Genomic DNA, 21,688 nt, shown 5'->3' on the forward strand with positions numbered 1-21,688 from the left:
TGTTCCAGTCACGACTCTGGTGTGTGGGTATGTGAGACTCTGAGTCTCCAATCACACTGACGTTTGAAACCTAACAAAGCAGGCAGACCTTCTCCCCTTTGTTTACAAGGCCATCAATATCCAAGTCCTGGTGAATCAAGCAACTGTCAGACTTGTTTCGTCTGAGATTTCTGCCTCTAAATTCTTCTCTTGCAATCTCTTTCCACAGGAATATTACAAAGGTCATCGCTGTCAGTCCACAATAGAAAATCAGAACACACAATTCTAGTTTCTGTGGAACATTATTTCCTCTCTTAATACGCAAGATCTTTGTGCTGATCTATATGTAAATGTATACAGCAGGGTAATGTGGTGGATTGCATACTCCATGAAGAGTTCACTCAAGTTGCTGAATGAACATCTATCATGCGGTATTGACGTTCTTACTGAAGATATACAATATTCTGCAGTACAATATTATGAGCCCAGAAACACTGCACATCATGCTTTTAGAGCCTTAAACATTCCATCAAATATGCAACATATACCCCAGACTTATCTGTCTTATATTAATGCACGGTTGTCTTACATTTCCAGAAGATTCAGATTTAAGTTTTAAGTGTGACTTTTTGTAAAAGAAGCCGTCTTTTGGACTCCTTCCATGCCACACTGACTCTATTACTGGAAATACATCTATACCACCAGGATTCATGGATCAATGACGTGAGGCTTATCTTTACCCTCTTATAATTTTCTGTTGCATAAATGTTTCAACGAATGCCAACGCTTTTCACCAGTCATAGAGTCAGAGACATAAAGCACAGAAACAGATCCTTCGATCTAACTTGTCCATGCTGACCAGATATCCAAAATTAGTCTAGTTCCATTTGCCATCACTTGGTCCATATCCCTCTAAACCCTTCCTTTTCATATACCCATCCAGATGCCTCCACCACTTCCTGTGGCAGCTCATTCCATACACTCATCACCCTCTGCAAAAAAAGGTTGACTGCAAGGTCCCTTTTAAATTTTTCCCCGTTCGCCCTAAACCTATGCCCTCTAGTTCTGCACTCCCCCTATCCCAGGGAAAAGACCTTGTCTACTCACCCCGTCCACACTCCTCAAGTTTTTATAAACCTCTTTAAAAAACACACACTCAGCCTGCGATGCTCGAGGGTAAACAGCCCCATCTTATTCAGCCTCTCCTTGTAGTTCAAACCCTCCTTCCCTGGCAACAGCCTTGTGACTCTTCTCTGAATCCTTTCAAGTTTCACAGCATCCTGCCTATAGGCGGGAGACCAGAATTGCACACAATATTTCAGAAGAAGCCGACTGAAAATGACTTTTGCAGAGTCTGCTCCCTGCTTGGATTCATAATCTCTGCCTCCCGTTGCTGCAAGTGAACAGTGCATCCCCCCTTCTCTCTCCCTCCCAGGATAAGGAATGGAAAGGGGGAGACATTGCTTCATTCCCAGATTTTGCGCAGAAGCCCCGCCCCCCTCCCTCCCCCTCCAATTGTCTGAATGCACAAGTTGGACCATGAGTTTCTGAAGCTACTGCTGCTCCTCTCTCTCTCTGAATGAATATTGAGCTTCACCCCAGACTGCAACTTCCTTTCTCTGTCCAAGCATCTGTGAGCACAGCACAGCACATTTTTGTTGAAGTAAGGCATCTTTCCTGAATGTTACAATTAAAGGTGTGTCTTCCCCCTGATATTCAAAGGGATGGTCAGTCAGAGAAGGACCATGCCTTGTGTTGTGTGACATGTGTGACAGTTGCAACAGGATGTCCCAACTCCTATGCTCAATTCAAAGTTTGAGAAGATTTGTAGCTCGGGTGCTCGTTGTGATTGTGTTTGCCGAGCTGTGAATTTTTGTTGCAGATGTTTCATCCCCTGTCTAGGTGATATCCTCAGTGCTTGGGAGCCTCTTGTGAAGTGCTTCTGTGATGTTTCCTCCGGCATTTATAGTAGTTTGTCTCTGCCGCTTCCCTTTGTCAGTTCCAACTGCAGTCGCCGGTATATTGGGTCCAGGTCAATCTGTTTGTTGATAGAATCTGTGGATGAGTGCCATGCCAGAGAACAGCCAGGGAATTCCGAGAGGCATGGCCTCTCAGCATTATTCCAGTACCACATTTTTCAACTCTGGATCTGGGACAAGGTGTGTGGTGTGGGGGAAGGGGAGGGGAAATAAGGAAACTGGTGAAATCTACATTGATCCTATGTAGTTAGTGTGTCCCAAGGCAGAAGACGAGGTGTTCTTCCCACAAGTGTCAGGCACCTAGAACTTGAAGGGGGAGGCAGCAGAGTACTTGCGTGTCCTTGACGGATTGGGAGGGGGAGTTAAAGCATTCAGCCACAAGGCGGTGGGGTTGTTTCGTTTTGGGGTCCCAGAGCTGTTCCCTGAAATGTTCTGCAAGTTGGCGTCCAGTCTCCCTAACGTGGCAGAGACCACATTGAGAGCAATGGACGTATAAATTAATCTTATAAACAAATTGTACAAATCTTAGCCTGCCAGTTATTTTCTTCAATTAAGTTAAAGAAAATTTTAATTAAATTGGGTGACGACATGAAACGGTTTGTTGGTCAGACTGAAGTCATCATCCTCAAAAGAAACAATGCTATTAATATCAGTGAACTGCTTTTTTTTGTTAGAACCACAAGTTCTTGATCTATTTTCACAACTTACTGATATTCACATCTGCACATTTAATGTCAAACTCTGACATCAGAAATGACATGACACCATTATTTTTTTCTTACAATAATCCAACAACCAAATTAATAACACACAGAGAATACCAAATCTCATTAGTATGAAATTAAATTTGACCAAATAAGATGTAAAATCAAGATGTGAGATAACAAATGGGGGAAGGGCAGAAGGCAAGAAATGCAGCATCATAGAAGGTGCTTCTCCAGGGAGTGCATTTTACCAACTACAACTGCTCAATATAAACAAACACTCTGACATGATCCTCCGGTTTTAATGTAAACCATAGCCCCATACAGTAGGTACCATTTAAATAAGTTAATAGATACAAGCCTTGAGCAAATCCAGCCTCCAGCCGGACCCCCCGCTTCTTGGAGCTCGGACCTTCCTCCAGCTCCGGGGGGTTGTTGAGCTCCTGGGCTCCGGCCGCCGCCGAAGAAGCCGCGGGCGCCGGCTCTCTCTCCTCCACCGCCGACATTTTTAATTTGTTTTCTCGTTCACCCGGTAACCGTCACCTCCCCCTTCCCGGGCCCCGGAAATTATACAAAAATAAACAATAAACCCCACCGGGGACTGTCTCCTTTTCTTCACAACTTTTGTTTGAAAAGTTCCGACTTTAATTTGAAATGTATTTTAAAGGTATTTTCTGAGGTAAACGATGCCTGTCTGCCCCCCTCCCTCCGTCAGAAACCGCCCGCTGAGTCGATGAGAAAACCGCAGCCTCGCGCCGCCATCTTTGTTTTTCTTCTTTCCGTCATTCACGCCCCGCCCAATCAGAACGCACCTTACTCCAGCTGACCAATGGCGACCGGCGCTGGTTGTTACTGACAGAGTTTGTGTCCATTTGCCAATTTGGGATAAAAAAGGCGGGAGTCACATTTTTTTTTCCCCTGTGGCTGCACATCTCATTCCTTTTGCCTGTCTCTTCCACAGGGGAGGGGGAATCCCAAACTAGAGGGCACAGGTTTAGGGTGAGAGGGGAAAAATTTAAAAGGAACTCAAGGATTAAAAAAAAAGTGTGAAAGTTAATTCGCCTCAAGAAAAGCACCCTCTTACGACCTGAATAAAATAGATTGTTCACAGCCTATTACTCACTGAACAAGAAGGATGTTGTGATACTTAAAAGAATTCAGAAAGTATTTATAAGAATGTTGCTAGGGTTGGAGGGTTTGAGCTACAGGAAGAGGCTGAATTGGCTGGGGCTATTTTCCCTGGAGCATTGGAGACTGAGGGGTGACCTGATGAAGGTTTATAAGATCTTGACAGGTCTGGATATGAGAAAAAGATAAGGAGTTCCCTGGGGTGGGGGAGTCCAGTACAAGAGGGCATTAGTTTCTGGGTGAAAGGGGAAAGATTTAAAACGGCCCCAAAGGGCAACTTTTTCACATGTAGGTTGGTGTGTGAACTGAATGAGCTGCCAGGAAAAATGGTGGAGGCTGGTACAAATACAACATTTAAAAGGCATCTGGATAGGTACATGAATAGGAAGTTTTAGAGGGATATAGACAAAGTGCTGGCAAATGGGATGAGATTAATTTAGGCTATCTGGTTGGCCCATACCAAAGGATTGTTTTTTGTGCTGTACAACTCAATGGTTCTATTTCCACAGAGCCAGAACCAATTTCAAAAGGCTAGGAATAGGCCATTCGCCCCTTACACAGTGTCCTCAACTGTGGCCTAACTGAGCATATTTCAATTCTCAGTGCTATGTAATGAGCCAGAATTTATTAAAAATCTTAAAGCAAAGGAACACTTAGGAGGCAGCAATTATAATATAGTAGAGATCAGCGTGCAGTTTGAAAGAGAGAAAGCAAAATTGGATGTAATGGTGTTACAGTTAAATAAAGGGCAATAAGAGAGGAACTGACAAACATTGACTGGAAGCAGAGCCTAGTGGGGAAGACAGTAGAGCAACAATAGCAGGAATTTCTGGGTGTAATTGAGGACACAGTACAGAGGTTCATTCCCCCAAAAAAGAAAGATTATCGGGCGGGGTGGGGGGCAAGAAGACTGCCATAGCTGACAAAGGAAGTCATGAAATGCATCAACGAAAAAGAGAGCCTATAAAGTGGCCAGACCACTGGGAAATCAGAAGCTTGGGAAGACTACAAAAACAAAACAGAAGATAACAAAGAGGAAGGAGAGGATCAAATATGAAGGTGAGTGGACCAGTAATGTTAGAAATGATAGGAAAAGTTTTTTGCAATACGTAAGAAACAAACGAGAGGCAAACGTAGAAATTGGGCTGCTCCAAATTGATGCAGGAAGGCTAGTGATGGAGATAAGAAAATAGCTGAATAACTTAATAAATACTTTGTGTCAGTTTTCACAGTGGAAGACATGAGTAATATCCTAACAATTAAGGAGAGTTAAGGGGCAGAGTTGAGTATGGTAGCCAATATAAAAAAGAAAGTGCTAGAAAAGCTAATAGGTCTAAAAATTGAAAAATCTCCTGGCCCTGATGGCTACAGCCTAGCGTTCTGATGGAGGTGTTTGAAGAATTAGCAGAGATGTTGGTTGTAATCTTTCAAAAATCATTGGAGTCAGGGAAAGTCCCAGATGATTGGAAAATCACTGTCGTAAGTCCTTTGTTCAAGAAAAGATCAAGACAAAAGCTGGAAAATTTTACACTGATTAGCCTAATCTCAATTGTAGATAAAATTCTAAAATCTATCGTGAAGGATGAGATTTCTAAATTCTTGGAAGTGCATGGTTGAATTAAAATAAGTCAGCATGGATTTAGTAAGGGGAGGTCGTGCCTGACAAACTTGAAGAGTTAACAAGTAGGTTAGACTTGGGAAACCCAGAGGATGTCATCTACCTCGATTTCCAAAAGGCCTTTGATAAGGTGCCTCATAGGAGGCTGCTGAGTAAAGTAAGGGTCCATGGTATTGGAGTTGAGCTACTGGCATGGATTGAAGATTGGCTGCCTGAGAGAAGGCAGAGAGTTGGGATAAAAGGTTCTTTTTCGGAATGGCAGCTGGTGACAAGTGGTGTCCTGCAGGGCTCAGTGTTGGGGCTGCAGCTGTTCACTTTATATATTAATGATCTGGATAAAGGGACTGGGGGCATTCCCACGAGGTTTGCTGATGATACAAAGTTAGGCAGACAGGCAGGTAGTTCTGAGGAGGTGGGGAGGCCGCAGAAAGATTTGGACAGTTTAGGAGTGTGGTCCAGGAAATGGCTGATGAAATTCAATGTCAGCAAATGTGAGGTCTTGCACTTCGGAAAAAAGAATACAGTCATGGACTATTTTCTAAACAGTGAGAAAATTCATAAATCCAAAGTACAAAAGGGATCTGGGACTGCTAGTCCAAGATTCTCTAAAGGTTGACTTGCAGGTTGAGTCTGTGCGTAAGAAAGTAAATATAATGTTGTTATTTATCTGAAGAGAGTTGGAATGTAAAAGCAGTGATGTGCTACTGAGACTTTATGAAGCTCTGTTAAGGCCCCATTTAGAATACTGAGTCCAATTTTGGGCCCCACACCTCAGTAAGGATATAGTGGCACTGGAGCATGTCCAGCGGAGATTCACGCAATGATCGCTGGTATGATAGGCCGAACAGACGATGAACAGCTGAGGATCCTGGAATTATATTCATTAGAGTTTAGAAGGTTGAGGGGATATCTAATAGAAACTTACAAGATAATGCATGGATGCTGGTCAGTGTTTTCCATTAGGCAGGGAGACCAGGACCCATGGGCACAGCCTGATAATTAGAGGGGGTCAATTTAGAATGGAAATGAGGAGACATTACTTCAGCCAGAGAGTGGTGGGCCTGTGGGTTTCATTGCCATGGAGCGCAGTGGAGACCGGGACATTAAATGTCTTCAAGGCAGAGATTGATAAATTCTTGGTATTGCAAGGAATTAAGAGCTATGGGGAGAGTATGGGTAAGTGGAGTTGAAATGCCCGTCAGTCATGATTAAATGGCGGAGTGGACTTATGACCTTACTTCCACTCCAATGTCTTATGGTCCAAAGGAAGAGCTCTTTGCTATTCACTTTACCTCCACTTCTAATGATTTTATAAATTTTAGTAAGGTCACCCCTCAACCCCATACACTCCAAGGAAGACAGTCCCAACCTTTCCTTATAACTCAAACCGTCCAGTCCAGGCAACATCCTGGTAAATCTTTATGGAACCCTCTCTAATAGTATTCTTCCTATTATAGAGCCAAAAAAACTGTATCCAGTACCCAGAAAGTAGCCTCACCAACATCCTGTACAACCTCAACGTGATGTCCCAACTTCTACACTCAATGGGGTGGACAGTGAAGGCAATCGTGCGAAATGCCTTCTCTTCCACCTGTCTACCAGTGATGCAACTTTCAAAGAACTATATACCTGAACCCCCTAACCACTCCCCCCACCCACCCTGCCAAAGTGTCTCTGTTCCACAACACGACCCAGGGACCTACCATTAACTGTACATAGCAATGCTGAAAATTCCTGCATTCTTCACCTGAAGCCCACTGAAGATGTTACCCAGTAGGTAACAAAACGTCTGGAAATGAACCTTGCAGCTCAGCAAGCAAACGTACATCCAAAGCCTCAACCTGAGCTACAAATCTTCTCAAAACTCACTATGTCCAGCCCTTCCTTGTTTCGCAAAATGTAACCTCTCACTTTTATTCATACCTCTCTCATAGAGAGAGACACACACACACACACACACGCCCCACAACACACTCACAGGCTTAAACTCCATCACACTCAGTTCACTCTTACGCACTCACTCACACACAAACTCACACACACACAAAACTCTATGGAGTGAATTTGTATTGGCCGAATTATATTTGTAGATACTTTCAATTTTGCTCAAAAAGCAGACTATCTGTAGGCAGTAAATCTATGCAATATTTTATAAATTCCTACTTTGGAAATAGAACCAGTCTGATTCAAGATTGGAATACTGACAGACTCGAACCTCACATCTTTAATGCATTGTCTGAGCTGAGATGTCACTTTTTTTAAATATAAAACATTAAGTTATCTCAAGAACGTAACTTTAACGATGTTCTGGGATTTACATATTAATGAACCAAAACCTGCAACCCATTCTAAAAGATGAAAGACATAACAACAATCTAGGTCTGTTCAATGTATCCTATCAGTCGCATGACACTGTGATCTTTTGCTATACAATCGGTGTATTATTCCCCGGCCAACAGCTACCCGATGAAGGAGCAGCACTCTGAAAGCTAGTGCTTCCAAATAAACCAGTTGGATTATAACCTGGCGTTGTGTGATTTTTAACATTATCTACCCCAGTCCAACACCGGCACCTCCACACCGTTTCCAGTGAACGCAGCCCACATCTCCCACTGCTACCAGTAAACTATACAATGCTGATGAAACGGTGCAGTACCTGCACTTCTGAAAAATTTACAACTTCTAACGATACTAGCTCCTCATTCATTGCTCCATCTGATACATGACATTGGAAACTTAGTGCAGGAGGCTGAAATGAAATGAGCAGCTTTAAAACAAAAAACGATTGGAGCTCAAAGCCTTCAATGAGAGTCTGAGCCCGGTGATAAGTTCAGGTAACCTTTATTGTGACCCAACGTTGTTACAGCTTCAGATCCTCCCAGCAAAAAGGTGTAGAAAAAGTAGCTGCTTTTTAAATAGCTTAAGGTCAAAGAGTGCACCCCCACCCCACACCACCTCACCTTCTTTACTATGGTCACCACCGAGTTGTCAGTTTGTAATTGGATCCTTGGTACAGCCTTAACTGTAGGAGTATTGCCTCACTCAGCAATTTCAACCCATACCCTGTAAACAAGTAAGTCTTTCCCCACTCAATGACTGGTGGCAGTGGTGGGCAATGAAAAGTCAACCATGCTGTTGTGGGTCTGGATTATGTGTAGGCCAGACCTGGTAAAGGATGCAGTTGGGATGACTGAGTGAATCCTTCCCCACAACAGCAGTTTCCTTCCCTAAAAAGGGATGTGAGTGAATCAGATGGGTGATGTCCCCCAAACAATCATTTCTTCATTAGGTTCTGAACTACAGATTTCTGACCGAAAGCCAATTCCATCATCTGCCATGGCGGGATTCAAACCTGGCAGTCCCCAGAACTGGGTTGATAGTCCATTCAATAAGGCAATTGGCTATCCCTCCTTTAATCCCCCTGCGATGGTACATGTACTCGCTAGTGCAGGGTGGGGGCCTGGGTAAAGCCCTTCCCACATTCGGGGCAGCTGAAGGGCCTCTCCCCTGTGTGGACCCGCTGGTGCCTCACCAGGTCGGAGTCATCGCTGAAGCCCTTTCTGCACTCGGGGCAGGTGAATGGCCTCTCCCCAGTATGACTGCGCTGATGAGTCTCCAGGATAGAAGGGACACGGAAGACTTTTCTGCAGTCGCCGCACTTCCACGGTTTCTGCACGGGGAGGGATCCATTGGGTTTCTATGGCCAAAGCTTCAGCTGCACACAAACGCATGTACAGCCCCTCCCTGCCTTGAATTCCTCTTTCCAGGCCGTATAACTGCTTCAGGTTCCACAATCAGTGCGCTGCAACAGTAGGGTCTCTCATCCAGTCCCATTGATGCTGAAGACATGCTCCAACAGGAACCAAAAGGCTTTGCTCCTTCTCACAGAATCACAGTCAAATATTGTTGCAGTCCTGATGGATTGAGTGACTGTCGGACATAGACGTCGAAGTGAGGACTGCAGAAGCTGGAGAGTCAGAGTTGAACAGTGCGGCGCTGGAAAAGTACAACAGGTCCGGCAGCATCCGAGGAGCAGGAAAGTTGATGTTTCCGGCATCAGCCCTTCATCTGTTGATTTTGAAACTTCCGTCTTCGTATCATCAAATGCTTTGTAAAGAGAGATTACAAAAGTCATGACTGTCAGTGCAAGGTAGAAATTCAGAACAAGCAATTCTACTTTCTGCAGAACATTCTTTTCTTTTGTTATTCCACACTGAATATGGAAAGCACCATCCCACTCTCTCTCTCTCCCCCTCTGTTCTCACAGCACTCTAACTAATTCTCCTGAAGGTGTTGATTCAGGATCTTGCAGGGGCAGAACAGCAAAAACTTCAAGATTGACATCTCTCTGACTTTTGGATAACTCCACTGCTGAGAGTGAGCAGGTCTGATTTTGGGAAGCTCAAAAAATAGTGTCAGTTCAGGGTGAACCTGCAATGCAAGTTCTTGAGGAACAACCAGACATGAAGTGGTTAACATCCCTGGAAAGGAGAGAGCAAGATGAGATATCAAAGGCATTAACACCGACACCAGGGAGAAACTGAACATACAGATGTGGCAAGCCAGAGTCAGAGATATACAGCATGGAAACAGTCCAACACATCGATGCCAACCAGATATTCTAAATTAATCTAGACCGATTTGCCATCATTTGGCCGATATCCTTCTAAACCCTTCCATTTTATATTTCCATCCAGATGCCTTTCAAATGTCATAATTGTACAAGCATCCACCATTTCCTCTGGCAGCTCATTCCTTACACGCACCACTCTCGAAATAAAAGAGTGAATTTAGCACAGTGAATCCATCTTATCCATAGTGCCCAGGGGTGTGTAGGTTAAGTTAGCACGGCCAATCCATGCTAACCTGCTCATCCCTGGGCATTGTGGGTAAGTTAGCACAGCCAATCCACCCTAAACTGCACATCCCTCGACGATATGGGTAACTGAACACTGCCAATCCACCTGAACACATCCAAAACAGAACACTATGGGTCATTTAACATGGCGAATCCACCCCAACCTGGACAAAGTTACATATAACACAATAAATATTACAGTCCAACAAGTTTATTTCGAAGCACCGGCTTTCAGAGTGCTGCGTCTTATTCAGTTGGTTGTGGAGTACAAGATCATAAGACACAGAATTTATGGAAAAACATTACAGTGTCCTGCCACTGAAATTATATACTGAACAAACCTGGATTTCATCTTTTAGAATGGGTTGCAGGTATCAATAATAAGCAAGTTCCAGAACTTTCTGTCAGGCTCCTTCTCGAGATAACTTCAGGTTTTATAAGAAAAGGTGACATCTCAGCTCAGATAATGCATGAAAGGAGTGAGGTCAGAGTCTGTCTGTATCCCAATCTTGAGTCAGCCCGCTTCGATTTGCAAAGTGAAATTTACAAAATATTACATGTATTGGCTGCCTGCATTGACTGCCAGCACATTGTGCATTTAGAGTTATACAGTCATAGATGGACAGCAGGGAAACAGACCTTTCAGTCCAACTCATCCATGACGACCAGATATCCCAACCCAATCAAGTCCCACTTGCCAGCAGCTTGCCCATATCCCTCCAAACTCTTCCTATTCATATGCCCATCCAGACTAGCCTCCACCATTTCCTCTGGCGGCTCATCCCATGCACATACCACCCCCTGAGTGAAGAAGTTGCCGCTTAGGTCCCTTTCACACTAAACCCATGCCCTCTAGTTCTGGACTCCCCCACCCCAGGGGAAAGACTTGGTCCATTTATCCTATCCAAGCCCCTCATGATTTTATAAATATTTGTAAGATCACCCCTTAGCCTCTGACGCTCCAGGGAAAACAGCCCTAGCCTATTTAACCTCTCCCTATAGCTCAAATCTTCCAATCCTAGCAACATCCTTGTAAATCTTTTCTCAACCCTTTCAAGTTTCACAACATCATTCCGATAGGAAGGAGACCAAAATTGCATGTAATATTCCAACAGTGGCCTAACCAATGTCCTGTGCAGCCGCAACATGACCTCCCAATTCCTGTACTCAATACTCTGACTATTAAAGGAAAGCAGACCAAATGCCTTCTTCACTATCCAATCACTATCCTATTCTTCACTACCTGCGACTCCACTTTCAAGGAGCTATGAAATTGCACTCCAAGACCTCTTTCTTCAGCAATACTTTCTAGGACCTTACCATTAAGTGTATAACTACTGCTAACATTTGCTTTCCCAAAATGCAGCACCTCACATTTATCTGAATTAAAATCCATCTGCCACTTCTCAGCCCATTGGCCCATCTGATCAAGATCTTGTTGTAATCTGAGGTAACCTGCTTTGCTGTCTACTACACCTCCAATTTTAGTGTCATCAACAAACTTATAGCTATACCTCTTATGCTCACATCCAAATCATTTATATAAATGATGAAAAGTACAGATCCTTGTGGCACTCCACTGGTCACAGGCCTCCTGTCTGAAAAAAACAACCCACCACCACCACCTTCTACCTTTGAGCCAGTTCTGTATCCAAATGGCAAGTTCTCCCTGTATTCCACGTGATCTAACCTTGCTCACCAGTCTCCCATGGGGAACCTTGTTGAACGCCTTACTGAAGTCCATATAGATCACATCTATTCTCTGCCCTCATCAGTTCCCTTCGTTAGTTCTTCAAAAAAATTAATTCAAGTTTGTGAGACATGATTTCCACACGTAAAGCCATGTTGACTATCCCTAATCAGTCCTATCCTTTCCAATACATGTACATCTTGTCCCTCAGTTGGATTTCCTCCAACAACACCGACGTCTGGCTCACTTGTCTATAGTTCCGTGGCTTGTCTTTACCGCCTTTCTTTAACAGTGGCACAACATTATTCAACCTCCAGTCTTCTGGCACCTCACCTGTGACTATCAATGAGACAAATATCTCACCAAGAGGCCCAGAAATCTCTTCTCTAGATTCCCACAGAGTTCTAGGGTACACTTGATCAGGTCCTGGGGATTTATCCACTTTTATTCATTTCAAGGCATCCAGAACTTGCTCCTCTGTAATATGGACATTTTTCAAGATGTCACCATCTATTTCCCTACATTCTATATCTCCCATGTCCTTTTCCACAGTAAACTCGGATGCAAAATACCCGTTTAGTATCTCCCCCATCTCCAGCGGTTCCACACAAAGGCCACCTTGCTGATCTTTGAGGGGCCCTATTCTCTCCCTACTTATTCTTTTGTCCTTAATGTATTTGTAAAAACCCTTTGGATTCTCCTTAACTCTAGTTGCCAAAGCTATCTCATGTCTCCTGTTTTCCCCTCCTGATTTCTCTCTTAAGTATACTCCTATTGCTTTTATACTGTTAGGCTTCACTCGATCTATCCTGTCTATACCCGACATATGCTTCTTCCATTTTTTGAACCAAACCCTCAATTTCTCCAGTCATCCAGCATTCCCTATACCTACCAGCCTTTCCTTTCACCCAAACAAGAATATACTTTCTCTGGACTCTAGTTATCACAGTTCTGAAGGCTTCCCATTTTTTAGCCGTACCTTTACCTGAATACTTTGGTGCACAATCAGCTTTTGAAAGTTCTTGCCGAATACCGTCAAATTTGTCCTTCCTCCAATTTAGAATTTTTGAGCAAAATAGAATGTATCTGCAAATGTAATGCTTCAAATACAAATTCATCCCCATGGAGAGTGTGGTTCTATGTGTGTAACAGAGAAACCCTGTTTCCATGCTGGATATCTATATGTCTATTTGATAACAGATGCTTTATTTCTGTTGGTGCAAGTATGTTTGTAAATCATAGCTGGATATTAATAGTTAGATGTAAGGGAGAGAGAATTCCTCAGGTAGAGCACTATCAGAATCCTGGGTGACCCTACTTCAGATTTACTTGGACTGGTTGACAGTCTGGGAGAATATGGATTGGGTCTCGATTGAATATATGTTTTATTTTTCCAGAACATGTAAAAGGGGGTGTTAAAGCTTCAGCAGAAATTCAGCAGAGCTGAGAACAAACCAACATCTTACTCTGTGGGAACAGGGAGATCAACAGAGGATAGAGAAGTGCGGACCTGAAATCCAAGCTGACACCAGACTACCCTGTGATCAGTGCTTTGATGAGCAGCACCAACCCTCTACCTTTAGGGAGAGTCCCATTTGACTACCCCCTCGATATTCAGGATCCAGTCCTTGCCATCCTGAAGCCATGTCCCTGTAAGGAGTCTCAGATCATAATTATTCTCTTCAATGTGTTATGTCAATTCATTCACTTCTGTTAAAATGCAGCTCACATTCAGTTTTTAGTTTCAGTTTCTGTGATCTTCTGAATCCAGTTTTGATTGCTGGAATATTTATTCTCCTTCTCCCTTTCTCTCATTCTCTGATGTTCATTTCCACATCACGACATTGCTCACCAGCCTTGAATTGGATTGGCCAGGCTAAATTATCTATAGTGTCCAGGGATGTGCAGGTTAGTTGGGTTAGCCATGGGAAATGCAGGGTTTTCGGTTCATAGTAATAGAAGCAGGAGTCAGCCATTTGGCCCGTCCTGCCTGCTCTCCCATTCATTAAGATTATGGCTGATCTATCCATCATCTCAGCTCCTCCTCCCTGCAGTGTCCCAACTATCCTTAATTCCTCAATTATGCAGAAACGCATCCATTTGTGTCTTGAATATACTTAACGAAGCTGCCTTCTCTGCTTCCTTGGGCAGAGACTTCCACAGTTTCACTACTCTCCACGAAAAGCAGTTCCTCCTCGTCTTTGTCCTTAATTCCTCAATTATGCAGAAACGCATCCATTTGTGTCTTGAATATACTTAACGAAGCTGCCTTCTCTGCTTCCTTGGGCAGAGACTTCCACAGTTTCACTACTCTCCACGAAAAGCAGTTCCTCCTCGTCTTTGTCCTTGGGGCCTTGTCTCATCTACCAGCAGAAATGACTGGATAGGGTAGGGTTTCATCCCCACAGTGCAATTAATTCCCACTTTCCACCAAATCCCAGATGTACCTACTCACTCACTCAGTTGCTGTCTCACAAATGAAAGATTTCATTGTAACTTCTTCTGCTCTGAGTAAGGGCAAAACATTTTTGAAAGCTGCTCTGAAAGTCCAGTCTTCACAACAACACCTCTGCTTTCACTGAAGATGACTAAAGTCATACAGAATAGAAACAGACCCTTTGGCCCAACTCATCCATGCCAACCATATATCACAAACTAATCTCGTCCCGTTTGCCAGCATTTGACTCGTCCCTGTAAATTCTTCCTATTCAAGTACCCATCCAATGGCTTTTAAATGTTGTCATTGTACCAGCCTCCCCACTTCCTCTGGCAGTTCGTTCCATACACGTTCCACCCTCTGTCTGAAAATATGTTGCCCCTCAGGTCCCTTTCCCAACTCACCTTAAACTTCTGCTCCTTTAGTTCTGGACTCCCCGACCATGGAGAAAAGACCTTGGGTATTCACCCTATCCATGCCCCTTATAAACTTCCTTAAAGGTTACCACTCAGCCTCTGATGCTCCAAAGAAAATATCTCCCTGGCCTATTCAGCCCCTTCCTGCAGCTCAAACCCTCCAAATCTGGCAACAGCCTTCTAAATATTTTCTGACCCCTCTCAAAGTTTTATAACATCTTTCCTACATCAGAGAGACCAGAGTTGAATGCAGTATTCCAAAAGTGGCCTAACCAATGTCCTGTACAGCTGCAAAATGATCTCCCAGTTCCTATACTGAATACTCTGACCAATAAAGGAAAGCATACCAAACACCTTGTTCACTATACTGTCTGTGTAAGACTCCAGCTTCAAGGAACTATGAACCTGCACTCCAAAGGTCTCTTTGTTCTGCGACACTCCCCTTAACTGTGTCAGTCCTGCCTGGATTGCTGGACCAAAATGCAACAACTCACATTTCTCTGAATTAAACCCCATCTGCCACTCCTTGACCCATCCGATCAATTTTAATTTATGCTAAACTCTCTTTCCTCTCTTATTCCCTAGAAGCTGAAAATCTCTGTCCCACATACTCTCCCTCCATTCTCTCATTGCTGAAACTAATCCCTGCTGTACCTCATCCTGAAGGGTCTGTTTCATGCTGATTAACAGGCTCACACTCAAGGGGATCAAATGGAAACATACAGAATACTGAATGGCCTGGACAGAGTAGACTTTCAGAGGATGTTTCCATTGGTAGGAGAGACTAGGACCTGAGGGCACAGCCTTCGAGTAAATGGAGGGCGTTTTAGAATGCAGATAAGGAGATACCTCTTCAGTGAAAGAGTGGCGAATCTATGGAATTCATTTCTACAGAAGGTTATAGAAGCCAGGTCACTGAGGATATTTAAGACTGAGGTTGATAGGTTCCTGAGTATCATGGGGATGAAGAGTTCCAGGGAAAGCCCGGGAGAATGGGGTTGAGAAACCTATCAGCCACGATTGAATGGTATAAACAGACCTGATGGGCTGAATGGCCTAATTTCTGCTCCTATGTCTTATGGTCTCTTGCTGTCCTGGCCACAGTGAGAGAATTGGGAGCAGAAATTGGCCATTTGGTCTTTCGTGCCTGCACAAGCATTGAACAGATCATAACTGAATATGGATCCAGTTACATCGAAGTGAGTAGGCTGGAACTTTTTCACTGGAACATAGGAGGTTGAGAGGTGACCTTATTGAGGTTTTTAAAATCACGAGGGGCATAGATGAGGACAATATCAGCTGTTGTTTCAAGAATAGGGAGCAATCTTTTTAAGGTGAGAGGAGAAAAATTTTAAAAAGACACAAGGAGCACATTTTTCGTTTGAGAGAGTGGACTGTGTGTCAAATCAATGTCCAGAGGAAGGAGTGAATGCAGCTACAGTAACAACATTTAAAATAAATTTGAATAAGTGCACGAATAGAAAAGTTTCAGAAGGATATGGGCCAAACATTGGCAGGTGGGACTATTTAGTTTGTGAATATAGTCAGCATGGATTAGTTGGACTGAAGGGTCTGTTTCTGTGCTGTCTGACTCTGTATCTGTTCTATACTGGTCTTAAAACCAATTTCTTGCCTTCCCCCAAAACTATCCACTTCTTTGTTCATCAAAGTCAAATGAACTCAGCCTTGAATAGTTTTAATGATCGGCAAACTGCAGAAAGACATCCACAATTCTGAACTCAATTCCTCTTGCTAATATATCACTTGCTTTGCTCATTGCTTGCTGCACCTGTCTGACAACTGGCAGTAACTGGTTTCGAAGGACGCTGAGGCCCCTTTGTCCATACACACATCTTTCCTGATGAAGAGTTCGTGCCCGAAACGTCGACTCTTCTCCTCAGTTGCTGCCTTACCTGCTGTGGTTTGCCAGCACCACACTTTTCAACTCTGATCTCCAGCATCTCACTTTCGCTACATTTCAACATATCACTACATAAACAATGCACTCCTTTCTGCTTTTTTTTTTACATACGTCAAAGGCTATACCTTCACATTGTGGCACCGCGTTTGCAAAGTGAGACACAGACCTGGATCAACTTTTCCAGAGTCTGTCCCCTCCATCGATTCACTCTTTCCTTTCAGTTGCTACAAATCAATAATTGAACCCCAGAATGAAAAGAAAATGGAAAACGTGGTGACAAAAACACTATTATACTCACAAATTTTAGACAGAGGAAGGAATTTATAGTCTGGGGTGAGGTTTAATCTTCATTCAGTGACAAAAGATCAGCATCAGCGGCTTCATAGCTCACGGTCCAACTTCCGCATTTCGACAACGGCCGACTCTGATTGGCGGAGGACCAGACTCCTTCAGATCCTCCAAGGTTCTCCATTGGTCCATGGAAAGGAGCTCGTGCGCCTTTTGTGCGGACACCCAGGAGTATGCGCAGTACTTTGCTGACACCGGCGGACATGCACATGCTTACTGACACCGCGGAGCATGCTCAGTATGCTCTGTCACGATGACGCCGTTACTGACGAATTTTAAAGTTAAAAATCACAAAACACCTGGTTATAGTCCAACAGGCTTATTTGGAAGCACGGGTTTTTGGAGCGCTGCCCCTTCATCAGGTGGTTGTGGAGAATAACATGGTCACACAGAATTTATGATCTTCTGATCTTATACTCCACAACCCCCTAATGAAGGAGCAGCGCTCCGAAAGCTAAGTGTTTCTAAACAAGCCGATTGGACTGTAACCTGGTGTTGTGTGATTTTTAACTTTGTACACCCCAGTCCAACACGGGCACCTCCAGATCATGACAAATTTTAAGTGTCCAAATGCGAATACGAGAGAAAAATGCCAACGCCATTTTTTTTTGCCGAAATGTTTTTTTCCCCTGTGCCTTCACGTTTCGTTACTTTTGCATTTTGTCTGGCTTCTCAACGTTCCTGCCTTTACCTCAGGGTAGAAGTATTCCAAAACTAGAGGGTATAGGTTTATTTTGAGGAGGAAAGATTTGAAGAGATTCAAAAGACTCGGCATAGAACATTCACCCCCTACAGGGCGAAAGTGACGACTGCAGATGCTGGAGATTAGGGTCGAGAGTGTGTGCTGGAAAAGCACAGCAGGTCAGGCAGCGTGCGAGGAGCAGGAGAATCGACGTTTCCGGCAAAACCCTCCATCAGGAAATAGCTATGTGGAATTGCAGAGCTGTAGCATAATCGAGTGGGTCTGGATGGGATGCTGTTGGGAAGGTCGGTGTGAATGGCCTGTAGTGATGATATGATTCCACTGCCTTAGCCACGCGTATATTGAGAAATGATTGCCCCAAGTCTGCTGTGGGAGGAGTGGGTTCGTTCGTGGGACATTGATACCAGTTCTGGAGAAGGTAGGCTTGTGCTGTCTCTCTCTTCACACTCAGCCCCCCCGTCCATTTTCCCCCTGCCCATTCCCTCTCCTCACATTGCACTCCCATTCTCTCCCCATAACCCTCTGAACCCCAGTACTTCTCTATCCCCCAACCTCTGCCCCCCTCTCCATTTCACTCCCTTCTCCACCTCCACCAGTGCCCCTCCCCGTCCTTTCTGGTGCCTCAGCCCTCTTTGATCGCTGTATCATGCCCTTTTAAGGTGGTGACGATTCTACCTGGCAAACAGGGTGTGCGAGGAATGACTAATTTCAAAATTGAGAAAAGCTAAATTCATATATTCAGAAACGTTGTTAAAGTCTGGAAGAATGTTCTTTTTAAAAACAAAAGCTGTAGAAATCTTTCTGAAACTTGCATTGATATATGCACAGTTTGGCCACAACCAAGGACAGGCTGTAAGAGTGAATGAGTGAATAAAAGACAAGTCCCACCTCGCCAATGAGGAGAAAGTGAGAACTGCAGTTGCTGGAGATCAGAGTCGAGAGTGTGGTGTTGAAAAAGCACAGCAGGTCAGGCAGCATCCAAGGAGCAGGAGAATCAACGTTTCAGACATAAGCCCTTCACCTTGCCCTCTCCAGTGTGTGTTGTGAAACTGCTTAACTACTTAATCATTTCTAGTGGCCGAGCAGAGGCTGATAACAAGTTTGGAACACACGAGAATGACCTCAACTGAGACCTTGGATTCATGTCTCACGACAGGAGACCCAGCTGCAGAATACACACACAAACTCTCTCTCTCTCTCTCTCACACACACACACACAAACACTCAAGTACTCACACAGTCGTGCGGACCCTCTCTGATAGACAGGCTGTCTCTCAGACTAACATGGATACACCCCTCACACTCACATCCATGCCACACGCCAGATGAAAAGCTGAATACTTCTCTGGAAAAACTGCCGAACAATGCAGGAGAGTGGCACAACGGGTGTGTTTTGGGACCGTAACCCAAAAGAGAAACCATTCTCTCCTATTCATTCAACGTCGTCTTTAGCAGCTTTCCCGTATAACGGCGCTCTGTTCTGCACCTTGCCTTCACATCCGCTTCCCAAAAAAGCTTCGACATAAATATTTCACAATGATATACTGGCCCAATGTGATTCATTAGACGCAAACGGGAATTCGGTGATCATGTTTAAAGTAACAATGTGCAGAATTACATGGAGAAGGCAAGAGAATGATACGAATAGAGACCCACGTTTACTGACTGTGTCGACCCAGCAGAGCAAAGGTGGGCCGCATGGCGTCTATTCAGAGTGAAATCATAAGAGAATGTGGGAAGTTAGAAAAAGTTGATATTTACACAGCCTCCATACGTCTGTGCAACACCATATAAGACGACAGCAGTGAGGATCTTTGACATCAGTCTCGAACGTGCATGCCACGCGCCAGACGAAAGACTGAAGGGACCTGTGGAGGGGCTCGCGGAAGGTAGGAGCAGAGTGGCGCATCGGGAGCGTGCTGGGACCATAACCCAGAGGTCAATGGATCGAAATCCTCCTCTGCCGTGAGCGACTTTCCTTTGCGATGGTACTCTGTTTCGCACTATGACTTCCTGACTGTCATTGGAAACTCACACTGTTCAAGTTTCAGCTGACTCGGAGTCTCCAGTCTCTTTCCCGCCCGCTCAGAGAGAGAACAATAGGAGGGACAAAGGAGTGAATAACGATCCGTGTGGGAGGGTGAATAACTGTTAATGGAGACCGTTAGTGGCTAACAATAAGTAGTGTGTCGTAGCAGACTATGTGATAACAAGGGCTCGTATGTGTGTGGTAGGGGGATTTCAAGCTCTAAAGTCATGGAACTCGATCTTGAAGACCGGAGGGCTGTAGGGTTTTGAAGTGGAACATGAGGCGTTGTTCTTCCATCTGGAGCTGAGTTTTGCTGGAACACTGCTGTAAGCCTGAGACAGAGATGTTGGCCAAGGAACATGGTGGCGTGTTAAAGTCGCAGGAAAGCGGAAGCTCAGGGCTTTTTTTTGGCGGGCAGAGCCGAGATGTTCTGCGAAGCAGTCATCCAGTTTATACTTCGTGCTCCGTTGGGGAAACGACGCTGTGAGCAGCGAATGCAGTAGACTAGGTTGCGGCAAATGTGCAGGTAAAGTGCTGCTTCACCTGGAAGGTATGTTCGAGCCTGGAAGGATATTCAGGAGGGAGCAGGTAAATTGTGCTTCTGAGTGAAATCACGGTTCGTAAAAACAGAATGTGGCAATTTAGACAGAGTTAATATTTGCTTGTCGGCGATATGTCTGCCGGTGCGTGATGGGAGCATAACCCAGAAGGGAAACCATCTTCCCTAATCACTCAATGTCGAGTTTAGCAGCTTTCCCGTAGAACGGCGCACTGTTGTGCACCTCGCCTTCTCATCTGCTTCCCAAAAAACTTCGACGTAAATATTTCACATTGATACACAGGCCCAGTATGCAGAGTGTAGATGACACACTCGTGGAGGTCTGCGGGGTCTTCTCCTGTTCTCTGTACCCTATGTTGAGGAGGGCAATACTTGTCACTGGTCACTCCGGTGTCAGAGAAAAGTTTAGAAAGAAAACGGGTTAATTTTCTGCCAGTCGAGAGGGCCCGGTTCCTGGGGACGGACAAACGGCAGCAGAGAGACAGAATGAGAAGCAGCTGTTCATACAGTCATAGAGATGTACAGCATGGAAACAAACCCTTCGGTCCAACCCGTCCATGCCGACCAGATATCCCACCCCAATCCAGTCCCACCTGTCAGCACCCGGCCCATATACCTCCAAACCCTTCCTATTCATATATCCATCCAAACGCCTCTTAAATGTTGCAATTGTACCAATCTCCGCCACTTTCTCTGGCAGCTCATTCCATACACGCACCACCCCCTGCGTGAAAAAGTTGCCCCTTAGATCTTTTTTATATCTTTCCCCTCTCACCCTTAACCTATGCCCTCTAGCTCTTGACTCCCCGCCCCCAGGGAAAAGACTTTGCCTATTTATCCTATCCATGCCCCTCATAATTTTGTAAACCTCCATAAAGTCACCCTTCAACCTCCGACGTTCCAGAGAAAACAGCCCCAGCCTGTTCAATGTCAACTGGACTTTACTCTGAGCAAGACTCAGCTGGTTCAAGAGGTAGGGCGGGGGCAGGGACGCCAGCGCGCCCACCGTTTGGCTCGTTGGTCTAGGGGTATGATTCTCGCTTTGGGTCTTCGTCGACGCAGACGTGCGAGAGATCCCGGGTTCAAATCCCGGACGAGCCCGCGTTTCATGACTTGTGCGAAAGTGCTTGTTTAATTTTCTCAAAATGCACCTTCGTAAAACGAGGTTGGGCTCCCTGGAGGACCAATGGGACAGAAAGCAGCGAAGTGAAATAATTGGAGATAGTGTTGAATAAGTTGACGTGAGTGGTGCGGTGTTTGAGGGATGTCAGCGATGAGGGTCGATTGGAAATTTGGGACAACTCTCTTCGGAGTACGGA

The 21,688-nt window shown here is 44.6% G+C and overlaps 1 protein-coding gene and 1 non-coding gene across 2 annotated transcripts in view; one reads left to right on the plus strand and one right to left on the minus strand.

The window, feature by feature from the left end:
* LOC140460064 (uncharacterized) overlaps window positions 1-21,688 on the minus strand; it is a 507,032-nt gene that overhangs the window by 364,491 nt on the left and 120,853 nt on the right. The window lies entirely within an intron of this gene.
* On the plus strand, window positions 21,381-21,470 carry trnap-ugg (transfer RNA proline (anticodon UGG)). Its single transcript is given in 2 exon segments — window positions 21,381-21,416; window positions 21,435-21,470. It is a non-coding gene; the product is annotated as a tRNA-Pro (tRNA).

This window comes from Chiloscyllium punctatum, chromosome 36, assembly GCF_047496795.1.
Source record: "Chiloscyllium punctatum isolate Juve2018m chromosome 36, sChiPun1.3, whole genome shotgun sequence".
NCBI classification, from domain to species: domain Eukaryota; kingdom Metazoa; phylum Chordata; class Chondrichthyes; order Orectolobiformes; family Hemiscylliidae; genus Chiloscyllium; species Chiloscyllium punctatum.